The sequence below is a fragment of the Dipodomys spectabilis genome, unplaced genomic scaffold, assembly GCF_019054845.1.
Source record: "Dipodomys spectabilis isolate Male_0828 unplaced genomic scaffold, ASM1905484v1 ptg000384l, whole genome shotgun sequence".
Lineage (NCBI taxonomy): Eukaryota > Metazoa > Chordata > Mammalia > Rodentia > Heteromyidae > Dipodomys > Dipodomys spectabilis.
Window position 1 is genome coordinate 157,282 of NW_024871061.1, and position 21,800 is coordinate 179,081.

Sequence of the window (21,800 nt, forward strand, 5' to 3'; positions counted from 1 at the left end):
AGTTGTAAGTGGAATCCAGGAATGGATATCAAAATACTGTTTGCCCAGCAAGGCCCTCAGTCCAGCCCAGAAGACAGGTGCACCAACTATCTTAGGTTTCCTCAGGAGGGATTCCAGCCAAGGAGCACCTAATACTGCACTGATAAACTGGCATTGTAGTTATTAAAGCATGTAATTTTTGTGCATTGTATCAATTCCTAGCACATGCAAAACGACTTGAGCTCTATGATTTCTCTCATTTGAAATTATTAACATTAGCCTGTTACTCCTGAAAGTGGATCATTATAGCTCAGGAAGTATGAATGTATATGTGACCATACAAAATGATGCTAACTGAAATGAAGACAAAGAAACAGCAGGTCTTCTTTTGTTTAGTTGTCAAGCTTGATGTAGCCAATATACTGTAGCTAGTTCTTTCTTCTTATTTATATCATTTTTCTTTTCCTATTGGTTTTATCCATGGCAATTCCCGTCGTTGATTCTGGTACTCTGCATCCTGTATATGCATTTATCTGATTGGGGGAAGGGAAGCGAAATAACAAAATACTGAAAGAAGTACAAAAGGTGACCCATTGCAACAATGATACTCACAGGACACTATGGCAGAAATTAACTTTACAATGTAGGGTGTGTGGGAGAAATGAAGGGAAGAGTCAGAGGGAGAAAAAAAAACTGCAGTACGTAACAATGTTCAATTAGAACTGTAACTTACTCGTGTAAATGTAACTGCTCTGTATAGCATCTTTATAATGAAATAGATTTTTAAAAATATAAAAATTGGATGGGTAAGCAAGATGGCAAGGGGCAGTAGGGAAATGCCACAGCTCTCCCAAACCAAAAAGAGAGTCGTGTTCCAATGCTTAATCTCCCCCAAGAAACCGACAAGAACAAAAAGATGAACACAGAGAGAAAAACAGGAGGCAGAAAAAAAAGAGAGAAAAAGAATTTCAGAACAGAGAAGCACGAAGACCCCTTCCCCAACCTCTACTGGCCATGCAGCAATGCGCCAAACCACAGCCAGCCAGCCCGACAGGGGCTGCCAGACTCCCCGAGACACAGGGGTTTGTCTGCAGATCACTCGCGCAGAAGCAGCCTGAGGTACCGGTGTCAGACCAGCTGATCACGACGAACGGAGAAACCTCCAAGCCCAGAGCTTGCACGAAGATTCCAACCCCACCCCTCACTCTCTATCTGAGCAGAGAGGCTCCATCCTGCCAAAGCGACTCAGTCCCACTGAAAGAATTCCAGAGCTACACAGAGCCACAGAACACCAGAGCAGAATCCTACAAGGAAATGGTGGTGATCCAGAGAACGCAACTGGAGACAAACCGCAGTGCTCAGTACCTGCAGATCACCTGCGCAGGTCTGAGGTACTGGTGTCAGACCTACCGACCGCAATGAACAGAGAAACCTCTGAGCCAGGAACTCAGCCTCATGGCGGGAGCCCCAGAGCTACATGGGATGCCCACAGAAAACCAGGCAGAACACCTGCAAAGAACTGATGCTGATCCAGAGAACACAAACAGAGACAAACCCCAGCACTCAGAACCTGCATGGAGGCCCTTCCCCCATCCCTCGGGTCGAGGACAGAGGCCCATCCTGCAGCTTGGACCCCAACAGCATCAATCGAGGCAGAGACAAAAAAGAAACTCACAGAGCCACCACAGCCCAGCCCAGCCCACAATCACCTCAACTGAACTCTTGATTTCAATGGCAACCAATGACGTACATCACACAGAAAGAACAATTAGCACATGGGTGAGTATCCCACAGGAGACAGTGTATGCCTTAAGAGTGAACAGAGCTGGTGGGAATCCTGAGACCCTGACTCAGACACCCTATCCCAACACCTGGACCACAGGACCCACTAAAACTGGGAAATGTTCTAGAGCTCCACCAGACCATGGAGCACACTCAGCTTGCCAGGCTAGAGCAAGAGCACCCCTGGAAGGTAGCTTAAATGCCCAAGCCAGGAACAGCACCCCTGGGTCAAGAAACCCAACAGTGGAAGAAATTTGAGTACCCCAGGCTGCATAAACTAGGCAGGATACACAGCAGCATAGGTCCAACCGGCATGTCCCAGGCCGGGGGCTGGCACCAGGCCTGGGGATCCGGTGCCTGGGCAACACAACCAACTCCTCCCAACTGAAGTAAGAAGCTGCATACGCCTAAGTACAGGGGAGAAATACAGGGAACTGCATCCCCTGGGAAGCACATCTGTGACAGCAAAGACCTGGGGGCTCAGGACAGGAGAAGCCTAAACCCTACCAGAACCCGACCCATGTATTCTAGGCTGGAAATTGGACAGCACAAGCCACCAGCACCTGATAATAGTCAGGAGCTCTGCTGGTAAGGTGGCTCAGCAGTATAGTACTTGTCTTGGGTGCATGAGGCCCTGGATCTGATTCTTCACCACATAAGCAGAAAGGGCCAGAAGTGCTTTGGCTCAAATGGTAGGGTATCAGCCTTGAGCTGAAGAGCTGAGAGACAGTGCCCAAGCCCAGAGTTCAAGCCCACAACCCGCCAAAAAAAAATATCAGGAGCCCATACAAACTCCAGCATCTGGGACAGTGCATCCAGCACATCCAAACTCGCCAAGAGCACCTGTAGGAGCAGACGGGAGCAATCTGGGCTGCTCAACTCTTCCAAAGGCAGGAATTGCCAGTGATCTAGAACAGAGAACTGAGAACCCTATATGGGTCAGACCAGCAGCTGGAGGCTGGCCACCAACAGAACCGAGATCAGGTACAGATCCTCTCCACCAGCAGAGAAACAGCAACCAAGCAAAGACAGACACCTATTGACCAAAACAAATTTTCAGATTAGTCTCCAATACTCCCTGAATCCCCATGAGAAAATCAGAGAAAAATTACAAGGGTTATCAACACCCAGGATAACAAGCTATTCCCAAAAGCCAGCAGCCACCCAGGGGAGAGCCCCAGTGGGAGCAAAGCAGGAATGGAAGACAAAAGCTACATCCAAAATATTCTGGAGGCAATGACTCAGGAAATAAAGTGAGAAATAGACCAGAAAATTAAAGATCACAGGGATGAACTATCAAAAGAGATGCAGGATCTAAAACAGGAGGTACACGCAAAAATAGAGGCAGCACACACCTCACTAAGAAGTGATATAAGTGCAAAAATAGAGGCAGTATACACTTCATTAAAAGGTGAGATCAGTACTTTGAGAGCGAACATAGAATCCATAAATGAGTCCATTTCTTCCATGCAAACCACAATGGAAGCCACAGTTAACAGAGTGAACGAAATGGAATGTAGAGTGTCAGATACAGAAGACAGGATACACCAACTGGACCAAAAAATGACAGATGTGGAAAATCACTTAAATTATGCCAAAGGGAAATTCAAGAGCAAGCAGATAGTGTCAAGAAATTTAACCTTTGTATAATTGGAATGGACAAAGGTAAGGAATATCAAAGCAAGGGAATGTTACACCTATTCAACAAAATAATCAGTGAAAGTTTTCCCCATCTCAAAAAAGAACATCTTACCTACATAACAGAAGCCTATAGAACACCTAGCAAGCAAGATCCCAGGAGAAACACTTCTAGACACATTATAGTAAAAATGGTAGATCTGAATAATAAGGAAACAATCTTGCATGCAACAAAAATGAAAAAGGAGCTATACTACAATGGGAAAAAATTAGAATCACTGCAGATCTCTCCACAGAAACACTGAATGCAAGAAAGGCCTGGGAAAGTAACATACGAGCCCTGACAGCCAATAACTGCCAAACCAGACTGATATACCCAGCAAAGCTAGCATTCACATTTGATGGAAAACTGAAAATTTTAATAGCAAAGAAAAACTAAATGAATACATAAACATTAAGCCAGCATTACAAAGAATTCTAAGAGGAGGGACACAACCTGAAGAAAGCAACCAGGAACAGGGACCTGGACCCAGACAGGCATCAATAGAAGTCTAACTGAGGAAGCACAGGAGGAAAGGAAAGAAGAAAACCTTAGGAAAATAGGGAATCACAGGGACCACAATGCATCTCTCTATACTATCTCTTAATAATAACGGGCTTAATTCACCAATCAAAAGAAAAAGAACTGCAGATTGGCTCAGAAAACTTGACCCATCCATCTGTTGCCTTCAGGAGACACACCTCTCAGCCAGACATACAAACTGTTACCTTCAGGAGACCCACCTCTCAGCCAAACGTACAAACAAACTCAGAGTGAACGGTTGGAAACTGACCTACCAGTCAAATTCCCCCAGGAAGAAAGCAGGTGTAGCAATCCTGATATCTAACAAAATAAACTTTTCATTATAATCAATACAAAAAGACAAGGACAGACTTTACATATTAATACAATGAACAATCAAAGATGTGGATATTACCACCATCAACTTACATTAGTGCACCCAGACATGTTAGGCAAATACTCTCAAACTTATAGTATAAAATAGATTCCAATACGATAATACTAGGACACATTAACACCTCACTCTCTCCAAAGGACAGGTCTGCCAACAAGAGGATTGGCAAAGAAGCTACTGAATTAAATGAGGCCATACTTCAAGTGCAACTAACTGACATCTACTGAGTATTTCACCCTAAAAAAACACAGTACACATTCTTCTCAGCAGCTCAAGGAACTTTCTCCAAAATAGACCATATCATAGTTCATGCAAGGAATTTAACCAAATACAAGGGGATTGACATAATCCACTGTATCCTATCTAACCACAGTGGAATCAAGCTAGTTCTCAATAACAAAGTATATTGCAAAAATTACTCAAAAACATGGAAATTGAACAATACAGTTCTAAACAATGCCTGGGTAATGGAAGAGATTAAAGAAGAAATTAAAAAATTCCTACAACTCAATGAAAATGAAAACACCTCTAAAAGAAACTTTTGGGACACAGCAAAAGCAGTCCTGAGGGGCAAACTTATTTCCCTCATTGCCCACATCAAGAAAATAGAGACAGACCACTTAAATAATCTCATGTTGCAATTAAAACAGCTAGAAAACATGAAAAAATGGAACCTAAAGTTAGTAGATGGAGCCAGATAACCAAACTAAGAGCAGAGATTAATGAATTAGAGAATCAGAGAATCACAGCCAAAATTAACCAAAAAAGCTGGTTCTTTGAAAAAAATAAATAAAATTGATGGACCATTGGCAAGTTTAATTTAAAAAAGAAGACAAGAAACCCATATTAACAGGATTAAGGATGCCATGGGAAAAATCAAAACACGTACCCAACACATCAACAGAGCCAAGGTCAAGAATCACATGATTATCTCCACAGATGCAGAAAAGGCCTTTGATAAAATTCAACATTCATTCATGCTAAAAGTTCCAGAGAAAATAGGAATAGAAGGAACATTTCTTAAAACAATAAAATCCATTTATGACAGACCAATAGCCAATATTATATTTAATGGGGAAAAGCTACAACCAATTCTCTTAAAATCCGGAAAAAGTCAAGGATTCCCACTGTCTCCACTCCTCTTCAACATAGTTCTGGAATCTTTATCCAGGACAACAAGACAAGAAAAAGACATTAAAGGGATCCGCATAGGGAAAGAAGAAGTTCAGCTATCCCTTTTTGCAGATGACAAGATGCTATACCTTCAATATCCCAAAAACTCCATCCCCAAACTCTTAGAAATCATATATCACTTCGGCAAAGAAGCAGGAGACAAAATCAACCCACAAAAATCAGTTGCCTTCCTGTCCACTTACAATGTACAAGCAGAAAAGGAAATAAAGGAAGCAACCCCATTCACAATAACCTCCCAAAAAATTAAATATTTTGGAATTAACCTAACCAAAGATGTAAAAGAACTATTTAATGAAAAGTATAAAAAGTTAAAGAAAAAAATTACAGAAGACACTAGGAAATGGAAAGACTTCCTATGCTCTTGGATAGACAGACTTAATATAGTGAAAATGGCAATACTGCAAAAATTTATATACAAATTCAATGCAATTCCTATTAAAATCCCAAAGATGTACATCTCTGAAATACAGAAAACAGTCCAAAATTTCATATGGAATAACAAAAGAACTAGAATAGCCAAAACAGTTCTAGGAAATAAAGACAACATGGGAGAGATATCCATGACGAACTTCAAACTCTACTATAGAACTATAATAACAAAGACTGCATGGTACTGGCACAAAAACAGACCTGAAGACAAGTAGAATAGAATACAAGATCCAGAAATAAATCTACATGCGTACAGTCAGCTGATATTTGACAAAGAAACCAAAGACATACAATGGAAGAAACACAGCCTCTTCAACCACTTGTGCTGGGAAAAATGGGCGGCCACATGCAGAAGACTAAAATTGGGCCCCAGCCTATCACCATGCACCAACATCAGCTCAAAATGTATTAAAGACCTTAACATCAAACCTGAATCTGTGAAACTACTGCAGGACAGAGTAAGAGGGAGACTTGAACTTATAGGCACAGGAAGGAACTTCCTGCACAGAGTCCCAGGGTCAAAGCAAATTGGAGAGAGACTCTTCAAATGGGACTACCTTAAAATAAAAAGCTTCTAAACAGCTAAAGCTATCACAACCGTGCTAGAAAGACAACCAACCAATTGGGATAAAATATTTACCAGCAATATATCAGACAAGGGGTTAATATCCAGTATATACAGGGAACTCAAGAAACTGATCTCTCCCAAGACTAACAAACAAATTACTAGATGGGCAAGGGAACTAAAGAGAGACTTCACAGATGAAGAGATAAAAATGACAAAGAAACCCATGAGGAAATGTTCACCATCCCTGGTTGTGAAGGAAATGCAAATAAAGACAACCCTGAGATACTACCTTATCCCAGTCAGAATGGCCCACAAGTCAGCCAACGACAAATGTTGGAGGAGATACGGAGAAAGAGGAACCCTATTACACTGCTGGTGGGAATGTACACTTATACAACCTCTTTGGAAAGCAGTCTGGAGGATCCTCAGAAAGCTAATTATTGACCTCCTATAGGACCCAGTCATACCACTTCTAGGCATCTATCCTGAACAACAGGAACCAGTATACAAGGACACATGCACCTCCATGTTTATTGCAGCATTGTTCACAATAGCCAGGATATGGAAACAACCCAGATGCCCCACCACAGATGAATGGATCCAAAAATTGTGGTATCTATACACAATGGAATATTATGCAGACATTAGAAAGGACAAAATAATAATAGTATTTTCATGGAAATGGATGGAACTAGAAGAAATCATGTTGAGCGAGGTAAGCCAAGATCAAAGAGACAAATGGTACATGGTCTCCCTGATAAGTGGATGTTAAATCCAAAATGTTAGGTGATACGACAAAGTTAACAGGACTTAAGAAACAAAGAGCTTCCAGTCATCTGGTTGAATCACAACTAAATAACTCCATGCTGCTGATCATATGTATCATATATGTGTACACTGGTGGGGATCCAGGAAGACGACACAGAACTAGAGGGAATCAGGGAAAAACATACAACAACGGGACCAATTAGCTGCACAGGACATTGACCAAAATGAGCTAAGCAACTTAATGGCAGCAATGGGAGGAAGGGAACAAATGAGAAAGAGGGAATAGCTGATGCTATGCAAAACAAAAGAAATGTACATACCACCCAATGTGGAAGAAATAACTGTATCGCAAAGCTCATAGAAATCATAAATGTTATAGACCATGAGAGACAATTTGTGATAGAATGTGTTTGTGAGTTTAACTGAGTATCACGATCCCACAATAGTGTGAAATTTGGGAAATTATGTAATCACTTAATCACAATAAAAAAAAAACAACAAAAAACAAAGGCTGAGCATCAGCTGTTCATGCCTATAATCTTAGTTACTCAGAAGCCTGAGATCTGAGGCTCATAGTTTGAAGCCAGCTGGGGCAGGAAAATTCAGGAAACTTATTTCTGATTAACCACCAGAAAGCATAAGTGGAGGTGTAACTCCAGTGTTAGAATTATAGTCTTGAGTGAAGAAGCAAAGGGAGAACGCCCTGGTCCTTGGTTCAAGCCCCATTTTAAAAAGTAAGAAAATAAAAGCATGCTAAACTTCTCAGACATTTGGAAATATCATGGCATGGATGTAGCCAATTGGGAACTCTATTACACTGTTGGTGTAGAATGCTGTGGAATGCAGTACTGAGTTTCCTGAAAAGACTAAACATAGATCTCCTTTAAGACCCAGTAATTCCCCTCATGGGTAGTAATCCAACAAGCTCACATGAAAGCTACCGGCATAACCGTGTTCAGGGCCCAGGCCCAGAGTTTAAGGACTGGAAAAAATGTTACCACAGTTGTTTTTTCCCCCCAAATATGAACCATTTGCCATAAGATACCAAAACATGCTGGGTGCTGGTGACTTAGGCCAGTAATCATAGCTACTCAGGGGACTAAGATCTGAGAATCACTGTTCAAAGCCAGCGTTTTCAGGAATGTCTGTGAGCCTCTAATCTCCAATAAACTGCTAGAAAACCGGACGTGGCACTGTGGCTCAAGCGGGAGAATACTCGCCTTGTCTTGTAGATGACAACGACAGAGCCCAAGCCCAGAGTTCAAGTCGCAGGATGGACAAAAAAAGAAACAAACAACAAAAAAAAAAAAACGATACCAAATCATTCTATTAGCAGTAGCTAGGATAGGACTTAAATTTAGTGGGTGATAAAATGGCTTCTTTGTTGAATGATAGGAAAAGATGTAGGTAGTCCAAGAAAAGGGCGATTTTTTGTTGTTGTTGGTCTATGGGTTTGAAGTCTGGGCTTGGGCACAGTCCCTGAGCTCTTCAACTTAAGGTGAGTGCTCTACCTCTTGAGCCACAGTGACACTTCTGGTTTTCTGGTGGTTAAATGGACATAAGAGTCTCACAGTCTTTCCTGTCCAGGCTGGCTTTGAATAGCAGTCCTCAGATCTCAGCTTCCTGAGTAGCTAGGATTAGAGATGTGAGCCACTGGCACCAGGCTAAAAATGGGGAATTTTTAGAAAAGAAAATCCACCTCTTCACCTGTGTCAAAACCTCAGATATCACTATTAGAACATTTCATCCTCAAGTCATTTCTTCAGATATCTGTTAATTTTCTATTTTCCTTCATGTGGGAATACTGCGGTCAATATCATTTCAGCTGTGGTACTGGATCAATTGTATGGTAATTGCTATCATCTAAATCAAGAACTGTTACAGGAAAAGAAATGAAACCCTCATTTGGAAAAATTGTTTTCTCTTTTTATTACAAATCAGTGATTAATTACTTCCTAGTGTGATATTGGACGTCCTAACAGAGTGATGGCATTTTATTTCTCTTCAGCCTTCTCCCACATGTGGTCAAATATTTAAGAATACAAATATTTCCATTGATAATTCAATAGCTGATCTCTAAGAAAATGTGCATTTCTGGACTTTGCTCTCTTGTCCTTACATGTACAGGCTTTCAATGATTTATATGTTGTACAAGGAATTCTATTTTCCAATCTTTGTGTGACCAATTTTAGTCTCTCTTATCAGTCTTTCTGGCTCTTTCTCTGGAGTCTCATTTCAGTCTGCCTCATAATATTAGTTATTAGATAAATAATGTACAGAGGAGTCACATTTGCGTGAGCAAGGTAATGAGTACATTTCCTAAAAAACATTGTTACCTCCTCCTTTATTTTTCCCCTACCATTCTTTCCCTCCCACCTCCACAAGTACACAACCCTCCTCTCTTCCCCCACCTAAATTGTAAAGTTCATTTTTCAACATAGTGTCTTGTGTATCTCATTGTTGCAATGTGTCAACCTGTACCCCTACTTAAGCATTTTGTTTTTTTCTTTCCCCTCCAAGAATTAGAGGAGTGTATATACAAGATGTAGGTGCACCAACTTCAAATACAGTGAAAACAGGAGTTATAGCAGGAGGGAGGAACATATAAAGAAACAAAAAAAAAATCACATCGCACATTATATGTACGTTAGAAACAATAGCAAGAAAGAAAAAACCACTTGTGACCCTATCTTGGGGTTCATGTCCCTTAACATCATCCTATCTGGTCATATGCAGATAGCTTTTGACCTATTCTTCTTAACCCAGACAAATATTAGCTATTGAAAATTAGGGAAACCATGGGACCAATGTTAATTTGGACGTGGCTTACTTCACTTAATATAATTTTTACCAAGACTTTCCAGTTACTAACCAATGGGGCAACGTTATTCTTTCTGATGGAGGCATAGAATTCCATTGTGTATATATGCCACAGTTGTGTTGGTAGCTTTAGTATGGTCTTGTTTGTGATCATTTGGGTAAATGTCCCAAAGTGGGATTGCTGGGTCATAGGGGAGCTCTATGTGGAGTTTTTTGAGGAACCTCCATACTATTTTCCAAAGTGGTTGAACAAGTTTTATACTCCCACCAAGAATGCAGTACGGTTCCCTGGTGGCCACATCCCCTCCAGCATCTGTTGTAAAAGTATGGAATGCTTCAGGAATTTGCCTGTCTTCCTTGTGCATGAGCCATGCTAATCTTCTCTGAAATGTTCCAATGTTTCTGCTACGCATTTCATTTTGTGCTCCTGCACTTGGCGAGTGATTATAGGTGCGTCTACACCAGTAGAATCAGCATAAATCAAGCCAGCATTTCTTCATTTAAAATACAAGGAAAGGATACAGGTTGCCACATTGTAACAGTGAAATGTACAAGACACTCCATGGGGGGGGGGGGCGTGGAGTGACATGTTGGGGAGGTATGAAGGGGCCGAATGGTAGGGGAAAGACAAAGGAGGGGGCAACAATGCTCAATAAGAAATGGACTCATTACCTTACTTATGTAACTGTAATCCGTCTGCACAGGAACTTTAAAATAAAAATATAAATTGAAAAGATACAAGGAAAACTTCTGTACTTATAGGAAGTTGTATTTGTCACTCAATATCAGCAAGGTATTGGTTTTAGGACCACAAGCATATTAAAATTTTGGATGCTCAAATTCTCTACATAAACACAGTATATTATTTCCATTAGAATCTGCCCACAACCTAGTGCACGGTAATTGCTACGAAAGTTTTTACTACATTCTATGTTTGTAGTGAAAAATAAAATTATATGCACTATCGACTGATACCATTTTTTTCAGATAATTTATTTATTGTGAAAATATCGTACAGAGGGGATAATGGGCAAGGTAATGAATATATATACATATATACATATATATATGTATATTCATATATATACATATATACATACATATATATACATATACAAATATATAATGTTTTAAAATCAAAATATTTTATATCCTTTTTAAAAAATTTTTATCATGAAAATACCATACAGAGTTGTTACAATTACAGAGGAAAGGTAATGAGTATATATTTTATCAAGCATTATTACTTCCTGTGACCTGCTAAATGACTCCAGTTTTCATCCAAGGCCTGAGTTGTTCCTAGCTCCTCAGCCGGGCCTTTTTCAGTATCAAAAATGGAGATCTCTGGTGCTGGGGGTGGGGAGAGGTGGACTTCCCCCCTCTGCTTCCTGAGAAGGAGTGAGGATGTCAGGGTTCTACTCACGCTGGAGTGTTGGTTCCCTGGTCATCTTTAGTCTGTGATCTGCAGGATGAAGATATTTGCTCCTTGCCAGTTCTTGCTGGTGTTGAATAGAATCCACTAGCCCCCTGGGTCTGGCTCCTTTGTCCCGGATTCTCTGTGTTTAGGTAGGGTGGCTATGGCCGCCACCACCAACGCCTTGCCACAGCTGCAAGCAAGTGCTCAGGTCTGCCTGGATTTTTCCTTTCTGGCCAAACTCTCTGTACAGTGATCGCACACTTGGTGTGATTCTCTAGGCTAGGATTGTTCACTGGAACGTTAAACAGCTATCTATGCGAAAAATTGATAGCCTACAGCTTCATTTCCGCAGTCTTCATTCAACATTCATGAGTATATTTCTTATCAAGCATTGTTGCCTGCTCCTTTGTTTCCCCTTTGAATCCCTTCAAATCACCCCCCCCTTCCTAATCCACCTCCCAGCCAAATTGTAAAGTTGATTTTTTGACGGAACATCTTGTACATCTTATTATTGCAATGGGTCCAGCTGTATCCCTATATAAACAGTTTGTTTTTGCCCTACCCCTCCACAAATTATATCAACCTCAAATACAATGAAAGCAGGGGTTATACCGTGGGGGAGGGACATACAAAGCAACAAAGAAATCATCTCATAAGTATGTTAGAAACAATTGCAAGAAAGAAAAACTATTTGAATCCTTATCATGGAGTTCATTTCACCTACCATCAACTTATCTGACCTTTTCTGCTTGTGTCAGGCATACTAGTTTATGGCAAATAAAGAAAACCATGGTACCTATGTTTGTTTGGGCACGGCTTACTTCACTTAATATAATTTTTCCAAGTCTTTCCATTTCTTAACAAATGGGGCAATGCCATTCTTTCTGATGGAGGCATAGAATTCCATTGTGTATATATACCACATTTTCTTGATCCATTCATTTACGGTGGGACATGTGGGTTGGTTCCAAATCTTAGCTATGGTAAACAATGCTGCAATAAACATAGCTTTGCTGGTACCATTAGTGTGCTCTTGTTTGTGATCATTTGGGTAAATGCCCAAAAGTGGGATTGGTGGGTCATAGGGGAGCACTATGTGGAGTCTTTTGAGGACCCTCCATACTACTATCCAAAGTGGCTGAACAAGTTTACACTCCCACCAACAATGCAGTAGGGTTCCCTTCTGTGCACATCCCCTCTAGCATCTGTTGTTATTAGAGTTCTTTGTTATAGCCATTCTAATTGGAGTGAGGTGGTATCACAATGTTGTTTGGCATTTCTCTTATGGTTAGGGAAGTTGAGCATTTCTTCATGTGTCTATTGGCCATACTTCTTTCTTCTTCAGCGAAGTTCCTCTGTAAGTCTATAGCCCACTTATTTATTGGGCAATTGTTTCTTTGAGGATTTGTTGTTGGGGCATTTAATTTTGTGAGTTCCAGTTATATTGTAGATATGAGACCCTTGTCGGTTGTATGTTTAGTGAAGATCTTCTCCCAATCAGTGGGCTTTCTGGTGATCTTGCTAGCTATGTACTTTGCCATGCAGAAGCTCTGCAATTCCATGCAATCCCATTGTCCAACCTTTGTTTAATTTGTTGTGTTTCTGGGTCTCTTTTAAGAAAATTTTGGCCTGTGACAAGGAGACCTAGGGTTTCACTTATTTCATCCTTTGAAGTTTTTAGTGTGTCAGCTTTGACTCCGAGGTCTTTGATTGTGGAGCACATGGGCAGCAAAGATGGCGCTGAGGGGGAGTTGTGTGGGCAGAGCCCAATTTGCTTTACGTTCCGTGACTAACCATCCCGTGGAAGCTTAGGTGCATGATAAGGTTCTTCTTCCTCCCCTCCCATGCACACCTGGTCTTTTTTGCTTTAAAAAAGAGTTTGCTCTGAGTTAATAAATGAATTTCCTGCTTCACTTGACTCCCTGCTGTGTCTGATTATCTCCCTGGCTAAGGGAGGCCAGAGAACGGGGAAGCAGCCGCACTTACCTTTCCTTGGACCCCATTCATCTTTTGTGGGATGGACGAAGACCCAACATCTGGCACCCAACGTGGGGCTTGAAAGGAAAAGATACCAGTGGAGGCTAAGCAGTCTCACAGGGTAAGTGAAACCCTTAGTATGGGTAATGCTATTTCACAGAAGTAGGAGGAGGAGGCAGCATTAGGCCTAGAGTGAATAAAGGAGGACTTGAGAAGTGAGAAGGAAAAGGAATGGGTCAAATTCATCCACTAATGCACTGAAACATGCACAGTGGAAATCAAAATGAGGGTGAAAGTTACCCCCTCTGACTCAGGTGCCCCGGATGGATCCTAGGTCCCCACCCTATTTCCCCGATTGAGGGAGAGGTACGGCGCCTTACGCAACCTGTGAGAGGGACCTGCAAGACCCGGACCCCTACCAACCTTCCATGGAGGGGCCGAGGGGTGTGGAAATAACCTAATTGGAGGCCTACCCTGGAAAGGAAGGGCCACCCAGGACCCCGGACCCTGGGCCACGGGATTTGCTTCCCCAAGTGTATCTGGTAAATCTGGCCCTAGGAATGGTATCCATGGGAAGCTAAAGATCTTAAAGAGCTCCACAAGGCAGTGGAGGAGGATGGCCCAAACTCTCCTTGGGCCCAGACCTTATTACAGGACATTGCTTATCACCCATGTGTCCCTAAGGACTGTCTGGATGTGGCCAAAGCCTTCCTCACTTGTTCTCAGTTTATTAAATGGTGCCTTTCTTTAAGGAGGAATGTAGAGTGTGAGCGGAGAATAACTGGCAGGCTCAATCTGTGATACCTATTACTTATGCCATGTTAAAAGGGATGGGGAATGGTACTCCACTAGGGTCCAACATGCCGCAATACCTGGCTCATACCATGACCAGGTGATTCAGGCAGGACTTGCCACGTGGTACAAACTGGATGATGGGCCCACTGAGTCCCTCATAGCAGGAGTTACACAAAAACCTGGTGAGCCTCTAGTTGAGTTTGTAGATGGAGTCCAACAGAGTATTAACCACAAGCTGCCAGCAGAGAACCTCCAAGATCAGTTTGTAAAGCTGCTGCTCTGGGAAGAGATGAATGCAGACCACCACATGGCCTGCATGGGATTGAGAGATTGTTTTCTGAGAAGATGGGTGATGGCCTCACAGGATGTGGGAATGCAACAGCACCAGTCCCAATTATTAATTAGCTTTAGCTTTACATGTTCAGACATCTGCAATGACTGTGGCTATTACTCAAGCACTGACAGTCCAGGGCCAAGGAACCCCAAGACCATCGGGGAAAGGGACTTGTTTTAAATGTGGGCAGGAGGGGCACTTTAAGAGGGAGTGTTCACAACAATCCCCTGCCAACTGGCCCTAGGGGGCCTAACCTCCCCCTACACCCTGACCCAGGGGCAGAAATGGATACCATTGGAAAAAGAATTGTGGATCCAAGTTTGATTTAGATAGGAAGCCCTACCTGGATGGAGTGGTGGCCATTGATAAAACCTAAACTTGTAGTCCTCCACCTTCTGGTGGAGATAAACCTTGGGTACATATGCCCTTCTATGAGTCCTTGGAACACACCCATATTTGTTATTCAAAAGGCCTCTGGGGCTAGGTGTAAGCTCCAAGATCTATGAAAGGTAAATGAAAGGATGGAGCTAGTAGGAACATCCCTTAGAGGTATGCCCTGGACTCCTGCTATACCTTCAGAATATACCTTGGTGTGATTGATATTAAAGATTGTTTTTTTCTATCCTCCTGCATCCAGATGACTGTAAAAAGTTTGCTTTCTCCATCCCTTCTCTTAATTTTTCCCTGCCTGATTGGAGGTTTGAATGGACGGTGCTGCCACAGGGAATGGCAAATAACCTGGCCTTTTGCCAACAATACTTGGCCACACTTTTAGGGCCTGTGCTGGGTTCAGATACCTCTCTTGTGTTTGCCTACCCGGATGATATAATTGTGGGGCACCAAGACCTAGGACACCTGGAGGGCCTTCTGGCCCAGGTTCGCATCATATTAAGAAAGGGGGGCTTCACCATAGCATTCAATATAATTCAAAAGTTACCTTCTTTTAAGGTGCTCTGGTTCCACCTTACCTTGACTCAGGCCAGTCTCCTTAAGCCTTTGCTGGATATTCCAACCTCTCTGACCTTATCCCAACTTCAGAGCCTTTTAGGCGAAACCAATTGGCTGTTTCCATGGGTTCCTGTTCCTAAAGATAGTGTGTGGTGTGCCTTATTTGCCTTCTAAAAGGCAGGACGCCGCAAGAAGTTATTACAATTACAGACAGCCATTGGGCAATATTTTTGCAGTTCCAAAAAGCCCTGGATGAAGTTTTCCTGAAGAGGTATTCTATTTTTGAGCCCATTTCCCTTTGGTGGTTTGGAGGAGTTACATTGATTTCTGCAGTTTTAATTCAAAGGGAGGAGCCATTAGAGTGGGTTCACACTCCCCTGGGGGCACACCTCAGGTATAATCTCAGGCAGACCAACTTGCAGATGCTATAATCAAGGGAAGGACCCAAGCCCAAAGGCATATGGCCTTGAGCCTCACTCCAATGTTTTCCCTTTTTGGATGGCAGACATTGAGCGGCTCACTTAAGCCAATGCCTCATCTTGCTCTCTCCTTAGAGGGGTTTCTAGACCAAATTGACTGCCACCACAACTGGTTCCTTTGATTTTTTTTAATGAGAGTTGTAATAGTTATGAAGGAGTATCATATTAATTTTGAATTGCATTTCTCTAATGACTTCTGTTCCCAAAGCTTAAGCCAGCATAGAAGTAGCATTAAACACAACTTTGTAAACCCACTGGCGATTTTCATGGATTTTGGAATACATGTCTATTCAGAATTTATGCCCAGTTTTAACCAAGCTTCTTGTTAATCTCATCTTTAATCTCTCTATACAAAATAAATAATTAATTCAATGTAGTAGAAAGGAAAAAATTAAGTATCGCCTAAAAATTTTCATTTTTCAATTACATGACATTGCTTAAATCATTTTCTGTTTACACTTGAGATTATATAAATTAATTTATTTAGACCTTTTACAAGGTTATACGTATTTTATTTATTTTACATTGATTGATCTTTCCAAAGACTGTGTGTTTAATTTTCCTTGGTGTATTTCATGTAGCTCATATTTCAGAGTGAAGAATAAATGGAAGGAAGCAAACAAAAAATACAGTTCCTCTCATCTGATGAAGCCTCTACAAGAATGAGGAAAGAGTTCATCCTTCTAAGGACCTACGATAGGATATCAAAAAGAAAATTCATTCTAATAGGTCTTCATTATCTTTGCAATGTAACACAAATGATTTAAAACACAATATACTGCTCAGATACTTATATGTTTTACCAGGTTTGTATATTTTCATATGATTTCACCTCAGTCTACAACATTCCTTCATTATTCTGTCCCTGATATTTTTACACTATCAAGACATAAGATCAACAGTTTGATTTACAGCATGAGAAATTATCCATCTGGTTTCCTTGGAAGCAGTGCATAGTCAATTGATAACATTATTTCTGGTTGCTCATTACATGTAATGGTTTCTGTAATACATATCACATTCTACTTAGTATTTAAAAATCTGCTTTGTTAACGATATTATATGGATAAAATTGGGGGAATAAACTCTTCCATCTCAGAACATTTTTATAGGTTTTTAATTGTAAAAGTACTGTACAGAGGGGTCACAGTTACACACACACACACACACACACACACACACACACACACACACACACATTTTCTTGATCCATTCATGTACTGAGGGGCATCCGGTTGGTTCCATATCTTACCTATGGTAAATAATGCTGCAATAAACATAGTTGTGCTTGTAGTTTTAGTATGGTCTTGTTTCTGATCATTTGGGTGAATGCCCAAAAGAAGGATTGCTGCGTCATAGAGGAGCTCTATGTGGAATCTTTTGAAGAACCTCCATTCTGCTTTTCAAAGGGCTTGAACAAGTTTACACTCTCACCAAGAATTCAGTAGTGTTTACTTCTGGCCACATTCACTCCAGCATCTGTCCTTGTAAAAATATTGAATGCTTCAGGAATTTGTGTGTCATCCTTCGAAGGAGCTATGCTCATCTTCTCTGTATCATTCCAGTTTTAGGGTATGTGCTGCCAAATTGAGCACAGAACATTTTTTTATATATAAAGTGTAATTGATTTTCTTAAACTAGACAATTCAACAAAAAGTAAATACAAAAGAATGGTCATGAAATATGTATTTCTTACATAAGCACAGATTTAAGAAGAAACTCAAAATTGATATGTCAAAAACAAAGTAATTCCAAATATTTGTGGTTCCAGAGATGTGTAGAAGGAGGAGTTCAATTATTCTCTACAAGGCACCTGTCATAATGAACATTGCAGCAAGGGTTAAGGTTTGTTAAAGTTTTAATGCTTTAAATGTGTTTAATTCTGGGAATTTGCTTAAATATGCCAAAATAGGGACTGTTTCTCAGGTCATAAAAATTTTCCATGAAGTAGTTAAGATTTATGGTAACAGACATATATTACTAAGTATTTACATTTCAGAGTTTATAGAAACTTTACTAATGAGAAGTTGCAAAGCCTTTGTGTAAAGAAGCAGAGTAAAGAGTTAAGAATTTGTTAACTACAATTTAGAGCTTCCTTACTTTATATGTTAGCGAGGAACAAGTGATGATATAAGCCATATACAAATGACGAGATGAGCCATAAATAGTAATCTTAGTGGGTAACTTTAAAGACTACTCATAGCCTATAAAACTCTTGTTGAACATCATAATCTTAGCCAGTTTTAAATGTACAGGAATATGAGGATATAGTAAAATCTAATATGTAGTACACTTCAAATACTGGAAACACGTAACTGATTTATTTTTCATTTTATTAATTATGAATATTTAATTGTTGGTTTTATTTATTTGTAGCATTGTTTTCCTTGTAGTAATATAATACAGTTTTGTAAGTTGTCTTTTGGAGGTACTTTGAGAAGGTTACTGGGATGGTCAACCATTTTTATAGGTGCATGTGAGTTTACAAATAGCAAATTTAAGAACAAAATATTGATTAAAAATTTTATCAAGTAGAATCTGAATCAGGAGTGTTGATAAATTTCCACACTTAAAATCTTAGCCCTAGGGTGAAGCTGAATTATTACAGAGTTGAGGCCACAAAAATGAGAGACTGTGTTTTGTTCTCTTTCTGTTTTTGTTGGTCATGAGGCTTGAAATCTGGAGCATGTGTGCTGTCCCTCAGCTATTCAGCTCAAGGCTAGCGTTACCACTTTTGTCACAGCACCACTTCCATCTTTTTCTGCTTATGTGGTGCAGAGGAATCAAACTCAGGGCCTCATGCATGCAAGGCAAGCACTATACCATTGAGCCACTTTCCCAGTTCTTGAGAAACTGTTTTAAAAAAATCATCTAAAGAACATTTGTTTCAGCTTTGGGTTATATATTGAAATATATAAATATCTTTTTATATTTTTGTGAATTATCATACTACTTAATTTATATTAACTTCAGCCACTTTATTATTCTCAAAGTCATGAAATATCTCTGAGAGATTGCTTCTGTGAAAATTGTTTTTGCAATTATAATTTCTTGAGTCATTTTTAGTTTTTTTATCAAAAGCACTTTATATTTTATGTTGTTGGGTTATTGTACATTAAATACCTTCAAATGTACATGTAGAATCTAAAAATAGCTGTATGAATATTCTCATATAGCTCTTATTTATCTGTTATGCACTTTCAGTATTATGATATTTCTCTCTATCTTTCACTCTATCTCGTTCACTTGCTTTCTCGTTCATGCTCCATGTCTGCTACTTAGCATTTCTGCTGGTGTACTATTATCTTTCAGGATCCACTGGTTTTGTGAGAACATGATAGGGACCATCAGTTACAATGGCATTCTTTAAGAGTTATAGCAGTCATGTGATATTATTCTTTGCAATGCTAAATGGCAAAACAACAGATCTAAAAATTCCTTTTCACTTTTACTATTATAATAAATTTTATCTCATAGGAATCATTGGGATGGATAAGATACTTTATCCTGTTACCTAAAAGATCTTTTTCTTTTATAAATAACCTGTTTCTTTTATTATCAGTAAGTAAATACATGTAATGAAAATAAAGCTATCCTATGGATAAATTTTCATCCCTGTAGCAGGGGTGAAAAACAAAATAGTGGCAGAAGTGAGTACAAGGGATAACCATCATAGAGCAAAGATCCTCAGAGCAGTTTATCATGTACACTTTGTGTGAATGACAATGTGCGGGAACTATAGCTTAAATCACTGAACAGCTGATATATACGCACATATAATATGTATGTATAATTTTATATTTGCATATATATGTGTATATGCCCTTATGTATGTACACATGTATGCTCCTATACACATGAATACACACATACATACACACATGTATACATGGAGAAAGACACATAGTTACAGCCAACACAAGTTTCACTACTTGTTGAATATGCCGTAGAAGGAATGCTTGGAACCAAATATGTTGAAGATGCATTTTTCTCTAGAAGTACTTTTACCACTCCTCTTATCTCTTAAAACTGATAGGTTTTGACAGATTCAACTTGCAAAATGCAATACAAGTGATAGCAAGCCACTCGGAAATCTCATTAAGTAATGGTCATATGGTGTCTCCCTATTTCCAACAGAATGCTTGCTTTTGTAGACATTCTCAACAACCAAAGTAGCTGGAGAATACTCTGGTAAAGAATAACGTTATAAGGCTTTAAATGGCATCCTTCCTTGAGCTCTTTTCCATGAGCCAGCATCAATTCCTAAGCAGATGAGTGAGTCCTCAGAAGACTGGAGCTCAGGTCAATATTTAACCAACCCATTTGAAAAGTCCTATGTGAGAAATGCTGACTGAGGTCTTGCGGATTTATTGGCCAAGAAAATAAGAAAGAAAACTGCCACACGTACTCCGGTGGAGTCTGCTTAGCATGGGAAACCTGCTTTCAGATCTGAGAATGGGGCTTCATAGAGGCCTACCTCCTGGAAAGGCTGGCAAGCCCCTGGGAAAGATGTGTTCCTGTTTTTCTTTTCTTCACTGTATAGGAGTGCCTACTAATCTTTTATTGTTTCTGCTGCTTGTTCTACTTACTCATGCTCAACGTTCCCTTATTCAAGGCTCTTTCTTAGAAGTGTTGATGACTCCAACATCTGATGAGTGTCCTGAGAACATGACTAACTCACCAGAGTTAAGTACTACCCTAAAAGCCCCTCTTATGGAGGCTATTAGACAAGTCATATGTAAATATAAACGTATTGGGAGTTTCATGACTTCAGTTCAGCAGAAGGAATTGTTTGTAAGAGATTTACAAGAAGCTGTAGGCACGGCTAGAGCAGAAAGAGTGTATGGCTATTGGAGACTTCCCTTTAATCCTAAAGCATATACAAAAGACTCATATAGATATCCTGTAGATAAAAAAGATGTAGAGGGATATATAGACCAAAAGCTAAATAAGATTCCTAAAAAGTTGGTAGATGGAAGGTGGCAATGGCTTATCAGAGGAAAATAGTAGGATCCTCCATTATCTAGAGGACCCCAAAGACTTCCCCCAGATCCATACCCTTTTACAGGTGTGTATGATAAGGATGGCAAACGTTGGGAAAACTACTTAGGAGAAAGAACTTCCTATTATTCTTTTATTTACTGAGAGACTTGCTAGATCTACGCCTCCTTGGTGCTTACTATCAAAGAAGGAACAAGAAAGCTCTTATGAGACAGTTAAGGCCTCTATGGAGAAGAGTAAACGATTATGTGAAAGGGTTACAGAAAAGACACTATGAGCTTGAATTTGATATATGGCCAGATTTAACTAAATATACTGACTATCATGATTTTTGGCCAAAAATTGGGGACCTTCTAAAGAATGGCAAAGTAGCACAATTGCTTAGAAAAGGTTTGAAATGCATAAAGTACAAAACTAAGCAAAAGTAACTATGAAGTACTAGAGTTCATGCCTTTCTGTTCAGCACCTTGCCCATATGCTCTGGTTAATGGTTAATAGGTGATAAACATCGAAACCAATTGTATTTCTTAAAAATAGAGGTAAAGCTGAAAACAAGTGCCTATCTTCATAGCTCATCATCCAAAAAACAAGATCAGGCAACCAGCTGGTGACCACCCCAGAACAAAGCCTTGCAGCAAGATTGTGTAACCTTTTGCCCTTTCTCATGGAGAGTTTTTGTATAAAAGCTTGTTGTCCTCTGCAATAAATCACACTC

General features: G+C 40.1%; 2 non-coding genes across 2 annotated transcripts; both read right to left on the reverse strand.

Annotated features, from left to right (window-relative positions):
* Positions 1-10,454: 10,454 nt before the first annotated feature.
* Positions 10,455-10,558, reverse strand: LOC122096663. Its single transcript, XR_006145361.1, has one exon. It is a non-coding gene; the product is annotated as a U6 spliceosomal RNA (small nuclear RNA).
* Positions 10,559-17,573: 7,015 nt separating this feature from the next.
* Positions 17,574-17,679, reverse strand: LOC122096660. The gene has a single exon (XR_006145358.1). It is a non-coding gene; the product is annotated as a U6 spliceosomal RNA (small nuclear RNA).
* Between the last annotated feature and the right edge of the window lie 4,121 nt (positions 17,680-21,800).